Source organism: Macaca mulatta, chromosome 3 (genome assembly GCF_049350105.2).
Source record: "Macaca mulatta isolate MMU2019108-1 chromosome 3, T2T-MMU8v2.0, whole genome shotgun sequence".
Taxonomy (NCBI): domain Eukaryota; kingdom Metazoa; phylum Chordata; class Mammalia; order Primates; family Cercopithecidae; genus Macaca; species Macaca mulatta.
The window spans coordinates 196,453,285-196,467,937 of NC_133408.1; the positions used below are offsets into that span (position 1 = coordinate 196,453,285).

The 14,653-nt window shown below is 51.6% G+C and overlaps 1 long non-coding RNA gene across 1 annotated transcript; it reads right to left on the bottom strand.

The window, feature by feature from the left end:
- Positions 1 to 237: 237 nt before the first annotated feature.
- Positions 238 to 5,817, bottom strand: LOC144340041 (uncharacterized). Its single transcript, XR_013415765.1, has 2 exons — positions 4,047 to 5,817; positions 238 to 3,409 (listed from the first exon to the last, which is right to left on the bottom strand). It is a non-coding gene; the product is annotated as an uncharacterized LOC144340041 (long non-coding RNA).
- Between the last annotated feature and the right edge of the window lie 8,836 nt (positions 5,818 to 14,653).

Consider the following 14,653-nt stretch of genomic DNA (forward strand, 5'->3'; position numbering starts at 1 on the left):
TGTAGCAAGTGCAGAGGACGCGGCCCGGGCAGTGCCTGCGGGGAGACGGCACTGGCCTGGACTGCGCGGTGAGCAGGGCTCCTCAGGCTTCCTGGGCCCTTGTCCTCCCAGGCTGGTGGCACTGTGTGCCTGTTGTAGGGGGGCGGGTGCAGGCAGCGGGAAGGCCCAGGTGTGGCTTGCAGGCCTCTAATGCCAACTGCACCACCTTGAAGCTCCACTCCAGCTATGCTGTGGCCCCATGGCCAGGTCTGGGGTCGTTTCTTATGACACCACCTGTCCTATTTTTGTTACCTGGTCCCTGCGCTAGTTAAAAAGCAAGTAGAAAGGTTAAGCATCACTTGTGCGGTCCCCTGGCAGCTAGGTGACAGCCCCTCTGTCAGTCACGTCAGTCATCAGGGCTAGAAGGGTCCATGCTCACTGGACCTGTCCGGCCTCCTCCTGACCATCAGCAAGGGCACCACCCACTCTGAGCTGCTGTGGCCCATGATGCCACCGTTTCCTTTCTCTCTAATTGTTCAGGCAGGCCTGTGAGCCCACAGAATGACAGCCTCAAGCTCTGGGCCTCAGGGTGGGCCCCTGACAAGGATTCTGTTCTTACCACTGATCTTTCATGCTGACGGAAAGGCACAGGGCAGGCGGCCGGCCAGCTGTCGCGGGCTCGAGTGAAATCTGTGGATAAGTGCGGAGATAGGAGACACTGCACTGGTGATGCCTCGGGGCCTCGGGGCCACACCAACAGGGGCCGGCTGGTGCTGTGACCCAGTCACAGTGCCTGTCTCTGTCATCAGCTTTTCCTTTTCCCCCATATTTTCACCTTGGTTAGAGGGCAGGAGGTCCGCTCGGTTTGCCAGCAACCTCACATTGATAAGAGTAAGGGCACTTCTAGCTCTCCAATCCTGGGATTTTATGAGATATGACGGGTTTTGTGTCCCTGGAAGGATGTAGGACTGTGCCTGTCATTGGGTTGGTTCTCATCTAGACAGAGCGGGTGCCTGTTTATTGAGCAGCCTGGGTCTCCACCCCCAGAAGTGTGCGTAGGAGGATCTCTGAATCCATTCTTTTCATTCCCCACTCTGCCGTGAATACTGTTGCAAGCATCCACGTTAATATCTATTTTGTAATTCTTTTTTTTTTTCTTTTTTGAAACGGAGTCTTGCTCTGTCGCCAGGCTGGAGTGCAGTGGAGCAATCTGAGCTCACTGCAACCTCCACCTCCTGGGTTCAAGTGATTCTCCTGCCTCAGCCTCCCGAGTAGCTGGGATTACAGGCGCCTGCCACCACACCCAGCTATTTTTTGTATTTTTGTAGAGACGGGGTTTCACCATGTTGGTCGGGATGGTCTCGATCTCTTGACCTCGTGATCCACCTGCCTCAGCCTCCCAAAGTGCTGGGATTACATATTTTGTAATTCTTAAAAGCTGATGGATGATCCAGGACACCTGTGCTGTCTCCAGGAGAAGTATCCTCATTGAAAGTAAAGCAAGCTTCTTTTTTGTTGGCTGGGCATGGTGGCTCATGCCTGTAATCCCATCACTTTGGGTAGCTGGGGTGGGAGGACTGCTTAAAACTAGGAGATTGAGATCAGCCTGGGCAACAAAGTGAGACCCACCCCGCATCCATACAAAAATGTAAAAGATTAGCCAGACATGTTGGCATGCACCTGTAGTCCTAGCAACTCAGGAGGCTGAGATGGAGGGTCCCTGGAGCCCAGGAGTTCGAGGCTGCAGGGAGCTATGATCATACGACTGTGTTCCAGTCTGGGCAACAGAGTGAGACCCTGTGTCTTCATTCTAAAAAAAAAAAAAAAAAAAAAAAATTGAAATAGAAAGTCAAGCAAGGCTTGCAAACAACAAGACAAGACCCAAGGCTCTGAGGACCAGCCTAACATCTCGGAGCCCAGCACTGCACGGCAGGCACCTGGCAGCCACCCTCCATCAAACGGAGGCTGTTACTGTTTCTATTACTATTACTACTATTATTATTCCTTAATTTTGCCCAGCCTTGGCCAAATCTCTGACTTCCTAGGAAGACTCAAATCCCAAACAGTTGTGTGCAAAGGTCTGATTATCAGACAGGATGCGAAAACAAAGCACGACAAACCTAGAGCTCCTGGGAAGTCTTTGACCAGCACTCACTGCGTGTGGAAAAGCAAGCTCAGACAACCAGGGCATAAAACACACTCATTGAACTGATCAGAAATGCAAGGTGATTATTTGAGATTTATTTTATCCTTGCCTTCAAAATTCTGATTCGTGAAGGAAATGCAAGTCAGTCCGATTCCAAGCCAGCCGGAGCAACCCTCAGGTCGCCAGCACTCTCGCCCTTTCTGACTTCAAGGGACAAAGGGTTTTAAAGGCCCTCTGTTTTCTGAATCAGACTTAATAGGGCTGACGGAGTCTGGTTTCCTACTTTAGTAAGGGTGGAAATAACACTGATAAATCAAGTTCTGGTGGTGTTCGAGCCTCACACCCAGGCAGCGGAGTGCGGGCTGGGGAGCTTGCGGGAACGTGCTGCGCTGGCCCAGCTGTCCTGCCGCACCCACGGAGCACTCAACGCAGAGCTGAGAGACAGCGGGTCTGTCACACACGATGGACTTCCAGAACTGTTCCTCCACCCCTGTGTGTGTGAAGGAATGAGTGTTCCTTTTTTCCTGCACGTTGACACCATTAAAATAGTTCACATGAGGACCAGGTGAGGTGGTTCACGCCTATAATCCCAGGGGGATTTGGGAGGCCAAGGCAGGTGGATAACTTGAGGTCAGGAGTTCAAGACCAGCCTGGCCAACATGGTGAAATTAAATTAAAATAATTTCATGGTGAAAATAATTTCATGATGAAATAAAATTTTGTATTTTTAGTCTTTACTAAAAATACAAAATTAGCCGGGCATGGTGGTAGACGCCTGTAATCCCAGCTACTGGGGAGGCTGAGGCAGGAGAATCGCTTGAACCCAGAAGGCAAAGGTTGCAGTGAGCCGAGATCACGCCACTGCACTCCAGCCTGGGAGACAGAGTGAGACTTTTAATAAATACATAATAAATACATTTTATTATAAATCCGTTTTAATAAATAAATAAGAATAGCTCACACAGACGGGCAGAAGGCTGTTCCCCCAGAAGGTTCTGGATGGGTCTGGTCTTCCTCAGAACTCTGAGGCATCACGTGTGAGGCATCAGAAGAGAGTGGGATTTTCACTTTGCCGTCTTTCACTCCAGGGTTCCTAGTCAGGGCCTGGATGAATCTGAGTTGCTACAGCTCCCTAGGGGCAGCTGGAACGGCTGTTCTGCCCCAAGACCTGCAGGGACCCTCATCTTCCCGCGGAGACAGGTAGGTGCCGCAGCCTCCGGGACCCACTGGCTTCCTAGCTGGGTGCTTGGGAAGCACCTGGAGCAGCAGAAACAGCCACTGGTGCTGAGGAGTCAGGAGAGAGAGCGGCGAATGAGCTCTGGCTGCCCGAGCAGATTCCACGGCCAAAGCAGGGCATCTGGGTATGGCGGGAGCTGGGTCCTGGCGGCTGCAGGCTGTGCACGTGGTCAGGACTCAGGGAGGTCCGGGAGTAGGGCCAGGACACCGGGGAGCACCTGGGAGCTGCTCTTTTCCTCCCCTGCTTCCCTCAAATCGATGTCCTCTAGTTCCTACGGCCTTGGGGGCTCTGAGGGAAGTGACTCTGCACACGGATGGCAGGAGCTCTGTGCCCTCAAGCCTGCCACCCCAGAGAGCTTCCCAGGGCCTGGAGCCCAAAGTGCCATTGAAGTCACAGTGCGAACACCTTGCCAAGCTGAGGCGCTCCCTGCCTAATGGGATAATAAAGCACTTTGTCACCCGTGAGTGAGAGGTCTGATAAAAGCAAAATATTATCACACCATCTGTGATTAGGAGGCAGCTGCACACTGGAGACACAGCCACATTTATGAGTAAATAGAATTTGTTTCTGTGCTCTGATTATGAAGGTCACGGTGGTTTAACCCTGTTGCAGAGGCCTCAGATACATTATCTGCTCAAATAGAACTGGGAAAGAAAACACCGGCGGTCATTAAAAGCAAATTACCTTGTTGTACGAAGATAGAAGGGAGAAGGCCGCAGAAATCTTGAGGTGTGGGGCCCTGGGGGTGCCACGGAAGGGCAGCATCTCTGGGGGCACCTGCAGGCAGGAGCTGGGACATGAGAGTGACCTGCCAGTCCACCGGCAGCCAGAGATTCAAAGAGGTCCAGGGCTCCCTGTGGCTTCCTGGAACGCCCTCAGGATATTTGTAGGCAATTTTGGTGGCTGCCTAGAGTGCGGGAGGTGAGGGTGCCTGTGCCTTCCTTACCTGTGAAAACGAAAGGAAGGATTTCTGTGAGATGAAATCGGCCTGTGTTTCTGGTTTTTATTTATTTATTTATTGAGGCAGAGTTTCGCTCTTGTTGCCCAGGCTGGAGTGCAAGGGCACGATCTCAGCTCACTGCAACCTCTGCCTCCCGGTTCAAGCCATTCTCCTGCCTCAGCCTCCCACGTAGCTGGGACTACAGGTGTGCACCACCATGCCTAGCTAATTTTTTTGTATTTTTAGTAAAGATGGGGTTTCACCATGTTAGCCAGGCTGGTCTTGAACTCCTGATTTCAGATGATCCACCCGCCTTGGCCTTCCAAAGTTCTGGGATTACAGGTGTGATCCACCATGTTCGGCCGTGTTTCTGGCTTTAAATGCATAAAAGGACTTGCTTATGTTTTGATGCATTGATGCATTGGTTTTATTTTCAAAGTGAAATCTCTGGCCAGGGGATCTCTTTGGAAGGGGGGCTGGCACAGCACCATCTCTACACTGGATACTGTGGGGAGTGAAAAAAAGAACCAGAAACTGGCCACAGGCACCGTGGCTCACACCCGCAATTCCAGCACTTCGGGAGGCCGAGGCGGGTGCATCGCTTGAGCTTAGGAGTTTGAGACCAGCCTGGGCAACACGGCAAAACTCCATCTCTACAAAAAGTACAAAAAAAAAAAATTAGCTGGGCGTGGTGGCATGCATCTGTAGTCCCAGCTAATCGGGAGGCTGAGGCAGGAGGATTTCTTGAGCCTGGGAGGTTGAGGCTGCAGTGAGTCATCATTGCATCACTGTACTCCAGCCTGGGCGATAGAGCCAGACCATGTCTCAAAAAAAGAAAAAAAAAATATCTGGAATAGGCAGATTCATAAATGGAGATGACCAGGGGCTTGGTGCAGGGGCAGGGGATGTCATGGTTAATGAGTGTACAGTTTGTGTGGAGATGATGAAAAAGTTTGAGGTATAGCTAGTGGTGATAGCTACATCGCATTTCAAGTGTATCTAACACCACTCAATTGTACACTTACAAATGTTTAGAACGATAAATGCTGTTATGTATATTTTACCACAATAAAAAAAAAAAAAAAAAAAAAAGGACTAGATGGATGCAGTGGCTCATGCCTGTAATCCCAGTACTCTGGGAGGCCAAGGCAGGAGGATCACTTGGGTCCATGAGTTCAACACCAGCCTGGGCAACATGGTGAGACCCAGTCTCTGCAAATTTTTAAAAAATTAGCCGAGTGTGGTGGCATGTGCCTGTGGTCCCAGTTACTTGAGAGGCTGAGGCAGGAGGATCACTTGAGCCCAGGAGCTCAAGGTTACAGAGAGCCATGATCACACCACCGCACTCCAGCCTTGGTGACAAAGCAAGACCCTGTCACTAAAATTGAAAAACACTTTATTGCTAAAAAATGCTAAGCGTCATGGCCCTTTAGCAAGCTGCAGTGTTTTTGCTGGTAGTCTTGCCTCGATGTGGATGTCTACTGACTGATCAAGATGGTAGTTGCTGAAGGTTGGGGTGGCTGTGGCAATGCATCTCCCTCCCTCCTTCCCCCCTCCCCTCCCCCTCCCCTCCCTCTCTTCCCCCTCCCCTCCCCTTCCTTTCCCTTCCCCCTCCCCTCCCCTTCCTTTCCCTTCCCCCTCCCCTCCCCTTCCTTTCCCTTCCCTTCCTCTCCCTTCTTTTTTCCTTTGTTAGGTAAAGGGTTTCACTCTGTTGCCCAGGCTGGAGAGCAGCACCACAATCACAGCTCACTGTAGCCTTGAACTCCTGGGCTTCAGCAATCCTCTGGCCTCAGCCTCCGGAGTAGCTAGGATTACAGGTATGCACCACCACGCCCAGCTAATTTTTTGGTAGAGGGCTCTCCATATGTTGCCCAGGCTGGTCTCGAACTCCTGGGCTCAAGCAATCCTCTCACCTCAGCCTTCCAATGTGCTGGGATGATAGGCATGAGTCACCATGCCTGGCTGTAATTTCCTAAAATAAGATGACAGTGAAGTTTGTCACATTGATTGACTCTTCCTTTCACGCCAGATTTCTCTGTAGCATGCAATGGTGTTTGATAGCATTTTACCCACAGTAGAACTTCCTTCAACATTGGAGTCAATCTTCTCCAACCCTCAAATTTATGGAATATTCTAAATCCTTTATTGTCATTTCCACAATGTTCATAGCATCTTTACCAAGAGTAGATTCCAGCTCAATAAACCACTTTCTTTGCTCATCCCTAAGAAGCCACTCCTCATCGGTTCATGTGATATCCTGAGATTGCGGCGACTCAGTCCCATCTTCAGGATCCATGTCTAGTTCTAGTTCTCTTGCTGTTTCTACCACATCTGCAGTCACTTCCTCCACCGAAATCTTGAACCCCTCAAAGTCATCCATGAGAGTTGGAATCAGCTTCTTCCAAACTCCTATTGCGATATTTTGACCTCCTCCCATGAATCATGAATGTTCATAATGGCATCTAGGATGGTGAATCCTTTCCAGGAGGTTTTCAATTTACTTTACCCAGATTCATCAGAGGAATCACTATGGCATCTGTAGCCTCACAAAATGTATTTCTCAAATAAGCACACTTGAAAATCAGATTTACTTCTTGATCCATGGACTGCAGAATGCATGTTTGTTGTCTGTGTTAGAAGACATGAAAACAACATTAACCTCCTTGTACATCTCCATCAGAGCTCTTGGGTGACCAGGTGCATTGTCAATGAACAGTCATATTTTGAAAGGAGCCTTTTTTCTTAGCAGGTCTCAACTTGGGCTTAACCTATTCAGTGAACCATGCTGTACACAGATGTGCTGCCATCCAAGCTTTGTTGGGCCATGTACAGAGCACAGGCAGAGTAGATTTAGCGTCATTCTTAAGGGCCCTAGGATTTTCAGAATGGCAAATGAGCTTCAACTTTAGGTCACCAGCTGCACTGGCCCCTCACAAGAGAGTCAGCCTGTCCTTTGAGGCTTTGAAGTCAGACACTTGACTTCTCCTCTCCAGCTATGAAGGTCTTAGATGGCATCTTCTTCCAACAGAAGGCTGTTTTGTCGACACTGAAAACCTGTGTATGAAGTCACCATCATCAAATACCTTAGCTGGATCTTCTGGAGAACTTGCAGCAGCTTCTCCATCGGCACTTGCTGCTTCATCTTGCACTGTTATGTTATGTAGACGGCTTCTTTCCTTCAACCTTACGAACCAACCTCTGCCAGCTTCCAGCTCTTCTTCTGCAGCTTCCTCACCTCTCAACCCTCCCAGAAGGCCCTTGGAGTTAGGGCCTGGCTCTGGATTAGGCTGTGGCTTAGGGAATGTTGTGGCTGGTTTAATCTCCTATTTAGAGCACTAAACCTCTCTCCGTATCAGCAGTAAGGCTGTTTCTGTCTTATTATTCGGATGTTCACTGGAGTAGCACTTTTAATTTCCTTCAACAACTTTTCCTTTGCATTCACAACTTGGCTAACTGACACAAGAGGCCTAGCTTTCAGCCTTTCTCAGCTTTCAACATGCCTTCCTCACTAAGCTTAATCATTTCTAGGTTTTGATTGAAAGTAAGAGATGTGTGACTCTTCCTTTCACTTGAACACTTAGGGGACATTGCAGGGTTATTACATGGCCTAATTTCAATATTGTTGTGTCTCAGGGAACGGGGAGGCCCCAGGAGAGGGAGAGAGACGGAGGATAGCCAGTTGGTGGGGCAATCAGGACACACACATTTATCGATTAAGTTCACCATTTTATATGGGCAAGGTTTGTGGGACCTCAAAACAATAGTGACATCAAAGGTCACTGATCACAAATCACATAACAGATATAATAATAATGAAACAATTTGATACTTGTGAGAATTCTTGGTAATTGCAAGAATTCCCAAATGTGACACAGACATGAAGTGAGCACAGGCTGTTGGAAAAACAGTGCCGACAAATTTACCTTGAGCAGGGTTGCCACAAGTCATCAATTTGTAAAAAATGAAATCTCTGTGAAGTACAAAAAAGCAAAAAGCACAATCAAACGAGGTCAGCCTGTGCTTAATCTGATGACGTGTGCATCTAAAGACCTGGAATAAATTAATCATGAGAATAAATGGACCAGGTAGTAAAAGGTAATACATACGTATTGCAGACTGAAGAAAAAACACAATTTGCATCACATGTCCTCACCCATTTGTGGGATCTAAAAATCAAAACCACAGAACTCAGGGAGATAGAGGGTAGAAGGCTGGTTACCGGAGGCTGGGAAGGGGAGTGGTGCTGGGTGGAGAGGGGGGGACGGGGACACGGCATTGCCGGGTAGGTAGGGAGGGTTAATAATGGGTACAAAAAAATAGAAAGAATGAATAAGACCTAGTATTTGATAGCACAGCAGGGTGACAATAGTCAATAATAATTTAACTGTACATTTAAAAATAACTAAGTCTAATTGGATTGTTTGTAACACAAAGAATAAATGCCGGAGGGGATGGGTGCACCATTCTCCATGAAGTAATTACTACAAGTTGCTTCTCATGTCAAAACATCTCATGTACCCCACACATCTATATACCTACTATGTGCCCACAAAAATTAAAATTTAAGGCCAGGCGCGGTGGCTCACGCCTGTAATCCCAGCATTTTGGGAGGCCGAGGCGGGCAGATCATGAGGTCAGGAAATCGAGACCATCCTGGCTAACACGGTGAAACTCTGTCTCTACTAAAACTACAAAAAAATTAGCCGGGCGTGGGCGCCTGTAGTCCCAGCTACTCGGGAGGCTGAGGCAGGAGAATGGCGTGAACCTGGGAGGCGGAGCTTGCAGTGAGCCGAGATCGCGCCACTGCACTCCAGCCTGGGCGACAGAGCGAGACTCCGTCTCAAAAAAAACACACAAAAAAACAAAAAAAAAACTGTGAACCTGAGTTAAAAGTTACATTTCATTATTATTATTATTTTTTTTTTTTTTTTTTGAGAAAGAGTCTCACTCTGTCGCCCAGGCTGGAGTGCAGTGGCGCAATAGCTCACTATAACCAGACTCAAAAAAAAAAAAAAAAAAAGAAATTAAAATTTTAAAGAAGAGATAATAAGATGTAGTAAAGCTATTAGGAGCCACCTCCCACAACTTGCATTTCCTTTACAGAGTTATCTGCTATTAAAGAAACACTGCAAGTTTCCTATTACAGGGATGGCCCCCCTGCTCTGAAAAGCCAGAACCCTCAGCCTCCTGGGTGCGACCCTGCCTAAAGCAGGGACATTGACAGACGCAGTTCGCAGGAGCCAGCTAAGCCTGAGGCTTAACGGGCCGGAGCCTCCTCTCGGGTGCCTGGCCTGTCCGAGCTTTCTAGAAAAGACGCTGGGCGCTCTCATGCCCCTCACAAAGTCCCTTGCCGGGAACTGATCCTTACGCTTTTATTTTTAAAATTTCTTTTCTTTTTTTCCTCTCCTTTCTTTCCTTCTTTCTTTCTTTCTGTTTAATATCACCATAGAAGAGGACATTCTTTGCTTGGCAGAAAGGCTGCTGAGCGGGAAGGTGAACCGCAATGTTAACAAAAGGCAGATACGAAACTACAGGCTTTGTCATAAAACAGGCTGTTTCTTCCACGTTCTCTGAGTAATAAAGTATCTAAAATATTACATATCAATACTTTTTTTTAAAAAAAAAAAAACGGGTTCACTTCTAGCCTGAAGCTCCAACACCCGTTCCAGGCCCCGAGAGTCCCTGTTCTTTCGCTTCCAGCGCCCACTGCAGCAGTTTCCTCCGGACCGGACGTCCTCAGGGCGGCGATCGGGGGTGAAACGCCCCGGGCCGAGCCCCTGGGTCACCGCGTCCTGAGCCCACCCAGCAAACCCCGAGTCCAGGTCTGCGCGGCGCCCCCGACCCCGTCCCGGGCTGGAGAGGCCCCGCCCGCGGCCCCCGGCCTGACCCCGGCCCGCCCCGGCCCGCGGGCGATAAGGCCGCGCCTTTGTTCCTGCCCCCAGCTGGGTAAACCGCGCCCCGCCTCGCTCGCCGCCTCGGGGGCACCTTTGTCCGGCCCGGGGCGCTCATTGTCCGCACGGTGTGTACACGGGGAGGGGCGCCAGGTGCGCGGGCGGAATGTAGGGTCGGCGCGGGGCCGGGGGGCGGGCCCGGGGCCGGGGGGTCCTCAGGAAGCCTCGGCTGGGCCCGCCTCCTCCCCGAGGGTCCCCTGCGGCCGCGGGTGGGGGAGCCTGGGGGGCGGAGCGGGGCGCGCGGGGGCGCGGGGGCGCGGGGGGCGGAGGGGGGGCGCGAACCCGGGGACCCCCGCGCTGGACGAACCCGCGGCCGCCGCCCGTTCCTGTCGGGTCCAGCTTGAGACACACCTGGCGCGTCGTAAAGTGATTTACGAAGTGAAAGTGTGAAACCAGGCCACCAGCTGGAGGCCCGGCCGGCTTTAGGAGTTTTATTAGGTGCCCTATTATGGAAAATAAACTTTAATCCCACCATAAAAACCAAATCTGAAAAACATATTTGCCCTTGTGGTCGGGAACGCCGCGGCATTCCTGGTGGAGGTCACACCTCCGAGGGGATTAGTTTTATGGAGGGAGACCGCGCTCCGCAGGACTTTGATACCGGGGGGCTGGGGGGCTCCCGCATTGCCGCCGCGCCCCACGCGGGTCCCAGCGCCCCTCCGCCCACACTCCCCTCCCCCTCGCCTGGCAGCCCCCTCCAAGCCTGGGGCGCACTCAGCGCTGCCCTGCACAGGGGGGCACCGGGTGGCCGCAGGTCAGTTAACCCGGAAACCTGAGAGGTGCTGAGGAACCGCCCGGGCGCCCCTCCGGAGCAGCTCAGCAAGGAGAGGCTGGGGTCGGAGGGGAGGAGAGGGAGAACGGCAGAGAAGAGGAAAAGGAAGGAAGAAAAAACAACAGAATTATTTTTACAATCATTGTGACCATTCGTGTTAGTACAGGAGGGTTAACTATGAGCAGCAGATACTAGAACTCTCTCATCTTCCCAAACCGAAACTCTGTCCCCAAGAAACACCGACTCCCCAGTACCCACCTCCGAACCCCACCAGCAACCACCATTCTCCTCTCTGAGTCTGACTCATCTAAACTGATATTTCATACGATCTTGCAGCATTTGTCTTTTTGTTTATTTGCTTGCTTATTTATTACTTTTTTTTTTTTAGAGATAGGGTCTCACGCCGTGGCCCAGGATGGAGTGCAGTGGTGCCATCAAAGGTCACTGCATCCTGGACCTCCTGGGCTCCAGCCAGCCTTCTGCCTTGGCTCCTCAGTAGCTAGGACGGCAGGAGGGCGCCCCCACGCAGGGCCAGTGTTTGGCTTTTGTTATTGGGCATTTCACTCAGCATAAAGTCCTCAGAGTTCATGGGTGTTGTAGCACGTGACAGGATTTTCTTCTTTTTAAAGCCTGAATAGCGCTCCGCCGCCGTATGTGTGCACCACATTTTCCTCAGCCATTTCTCTGTTGATGGACATGTAGGCTGCATCCACCTCTTGGTAATTGTGAAGAGTGTTGCAATGAACTCAGGTGTGCAAATGTCTCTTTGAGATCTTTTTTTTTTTTTCCAATTCTTTTGGATATATACCCAGAACTGAGACTGCTGGATCATATGGTAATTTTATTTTATTTATTAAATTTTTTGAGACTGAGTCTTGGGAGTCTTGCCCTGTCGCCCAGACTGGAGTGCAATGGCACATTCTCAGCTCACTCCAACCTCCGCCTCCAGGGTTCAAGCACTTCTCTGCCCCAGCCTCCCGAGTAGCTGGTGCTACAGGCGCCTGCCACCACACCCGGCTAATTTTTTGTATTTTTAGTGGAAACGGGGTTTCACCATCTTGGCCAGGCTGGTCTTGAACTCCTGACCTCATGATCCACCCGCCTTGGCCTCCTAAAGCGCTGGGATTACAGGCGTGAGCCACTGCGCCCAGCCTGATTTTTAATATTTTTAGGGAAATTCTGTATTATTTTACATAATGGCTATGACATGTTACATTCTGACCACAGCTCCAACTTCTCCACATCCTCATCATGACTTGTTATTTTCTGTGCTTTTTGTTTGTTTTATATTGGCCATCTTAACAGGTGTGAGGTGATCTGTGGTTCTGACTTGCATTTCTCTGAGGGTTAGTGGTGTTGAGCATCTTTTCATATGTGTGTTGTCATTTCAAAATTTTATTTGGAGTCATGTCTGATCAAGTCATTTGCCCATTTTGGTTTTGTTGTAGAGTGGTGAGAGTCACATACTCTGGATATTAACCCATTCCCTGATTCGCATTTGGCAGATGATGTCTCCCATTTCCAGGCTGCCTTTCACTCTTGTTGATCGTCCTTTGTGGCGCGTACGTTTTTCAGTTTGATGCAGTCCCATTTGTCTATTTTTGCTTTGGTTGCCTTGCGTTCTGTATCAAAGAAGGAAAGTCACCGGATCGGCGAAAAGACAGGTCCACCTCCTTTCCCTTCGAGCTGTTTCTTGACTCCCTGACACCAGGGATGACACGGAGCTCCAGGAGGGGCTGGAAAGGAGTCCCCTGAGCCTCCCTCTGGGGCGCGTGTGTGAAGTGTTTTCTTCAGTCACAGAAACGGCTTCCCCACATGCGTTTGCACGCCCTGCAGAATTCACCCGCAGCAAGGCGCCCCTTTCTAAGAACGGAGGAGAACCCACATTGGAGCGAAGAAAACGGTGGCCAAGAGGTGGGGGCCTCGGTAGGAGAGGGGTGCCCGGCTGGGGTTCCAGGGCACAGGGTCAGCTTTAGGTGGGTCCCCTCCATGGGGACCCAGCGCCCCGGGTCGCAGTGACGGCCGCCGCGGGGTCTCCCCCTGCGTACCTTCTCTTGTCTTTAAGGCAGTGAGATCCGCAGGCCTCTAGGACAGCTAGAGGACGGCAGAAATGAGCCGGGGGGGAAGCCTGGGCCTGTCTGAAAACACCACCTCAGCTCCCTCCGGGGCCTCCTGCGTAGACCTGGCTCCAGGTGCTGAGAACCCGATTCTTGAGGGTTGCAAAGACTTTCTCCCCCATGCGCGGGGTCAGCTGGCGGCTCAGGTGCGGTTGGAGGCCTGGGCCCCAAGGGACCACCGCCCCAGGCCGAGCCGAGTCAGCGACCCCGAGCGCGGCGCCCAGGGGTGGGGCGCGCGCCTGCAAGGCGGGCAGAGCGGGTCCTCGAGACCGTTCATTAGGCAGAATGAATTGTTCACCGTGCCCGGAGTGGATGAGGACGAGCCAGTGATTATATTTAAATTTGCTATAATTGATTTGGGGAAGAGCTACTGTGACAAGAACGAATTGATCATTAAATTTATTAGCGAGATAAATTCCGCGGAGATTGAGCGGCCTGCTGGAGGCGCAGGGGCCGGCGCAGGTCCGGGGCCTGGCTCTGCTGGAGGACGGGGGAGGGGCAGCGCTATTAACAGCGTCTTCCTTTGATGTCGCTCTTTCCCCGAGTCCCAGAGGAAGCGCCTGTCCCCTGGGGGTAGAGGGACACACCCTCCGCAGAGGCCTGGAGCACCCCAGCTCCGGGCCGAGCCCCCACTCTTCCCTGGCTGCCCAGTGTTGGCGGGGGCGCTGAGGCTGGGCTGGCTGAGCCCAAGGGGAAAATAATCCCCAGATGTGGGGCCAGCCGGGGGAGAGATTGTTGCAGGCTGAATCTCACCAATGTGTTAGAAATTAAAAAGAAATGTACAGATTGCAGATTTTTAAAAACCAAAAAAAAAAAAAAAAAAAAAAAGCATCTGTCTTCCCCCCTCCCTCTGGTTTTCCCACCCTCGTTCTCTGGGCACTCTGCCTCTTCCCCCAGTGGCAAACCCTCTACCAGTTCCCCCAAACACCTTTGGACCCCAGGCGGCGGAGGCCCAGCCCCTGCGCCAGCGCCCGGCAGCTGCTTCTGCCTGGACTCCCAGCAGCCGCGCCCCGGCCTTGGTTGAGGTTGATTTTATGGAAGGGGCCCGGGGTGATAATGAGTTGCCAGAGAGGATATTAATCTCCCCGCGCCCTGAGGCAGAGGAGTGGCTGCGCTCGCCCCGCGGTAATCACCCAAATGAAACGCCAGGCCCTTCTGAACTCATTTTATCAGCTGGGAGGAGGGGAGGGGAGGAGGGAGGAGAAGGGCACACGCAGGTGCTGCTGAGAAAGTGACAAACAGAAGGAAGGAGGAAGGCCCAGGAGAGGAGACAGGAGCGGCGTCCCCGTCGCCCGTCTCCTCCGGGGCCAGGAGAGGCCACTAGGTCAGCGATGGGGGAAGGGGGCCGGGAGGCGCGCCGGGCTGGGTGGGCCGCGGGCCTGTGCTCCTGAGCTGGCGATAGCGCGGGCTGAGCCCGCATGTGTGGAGCACATGGCGCTGGGCCTGGCCGCGGTGATTGATGGAGCGCGCTGCAGAGGCTGATTAACCCGGAGCAGCTGCAGCCGCGGTGT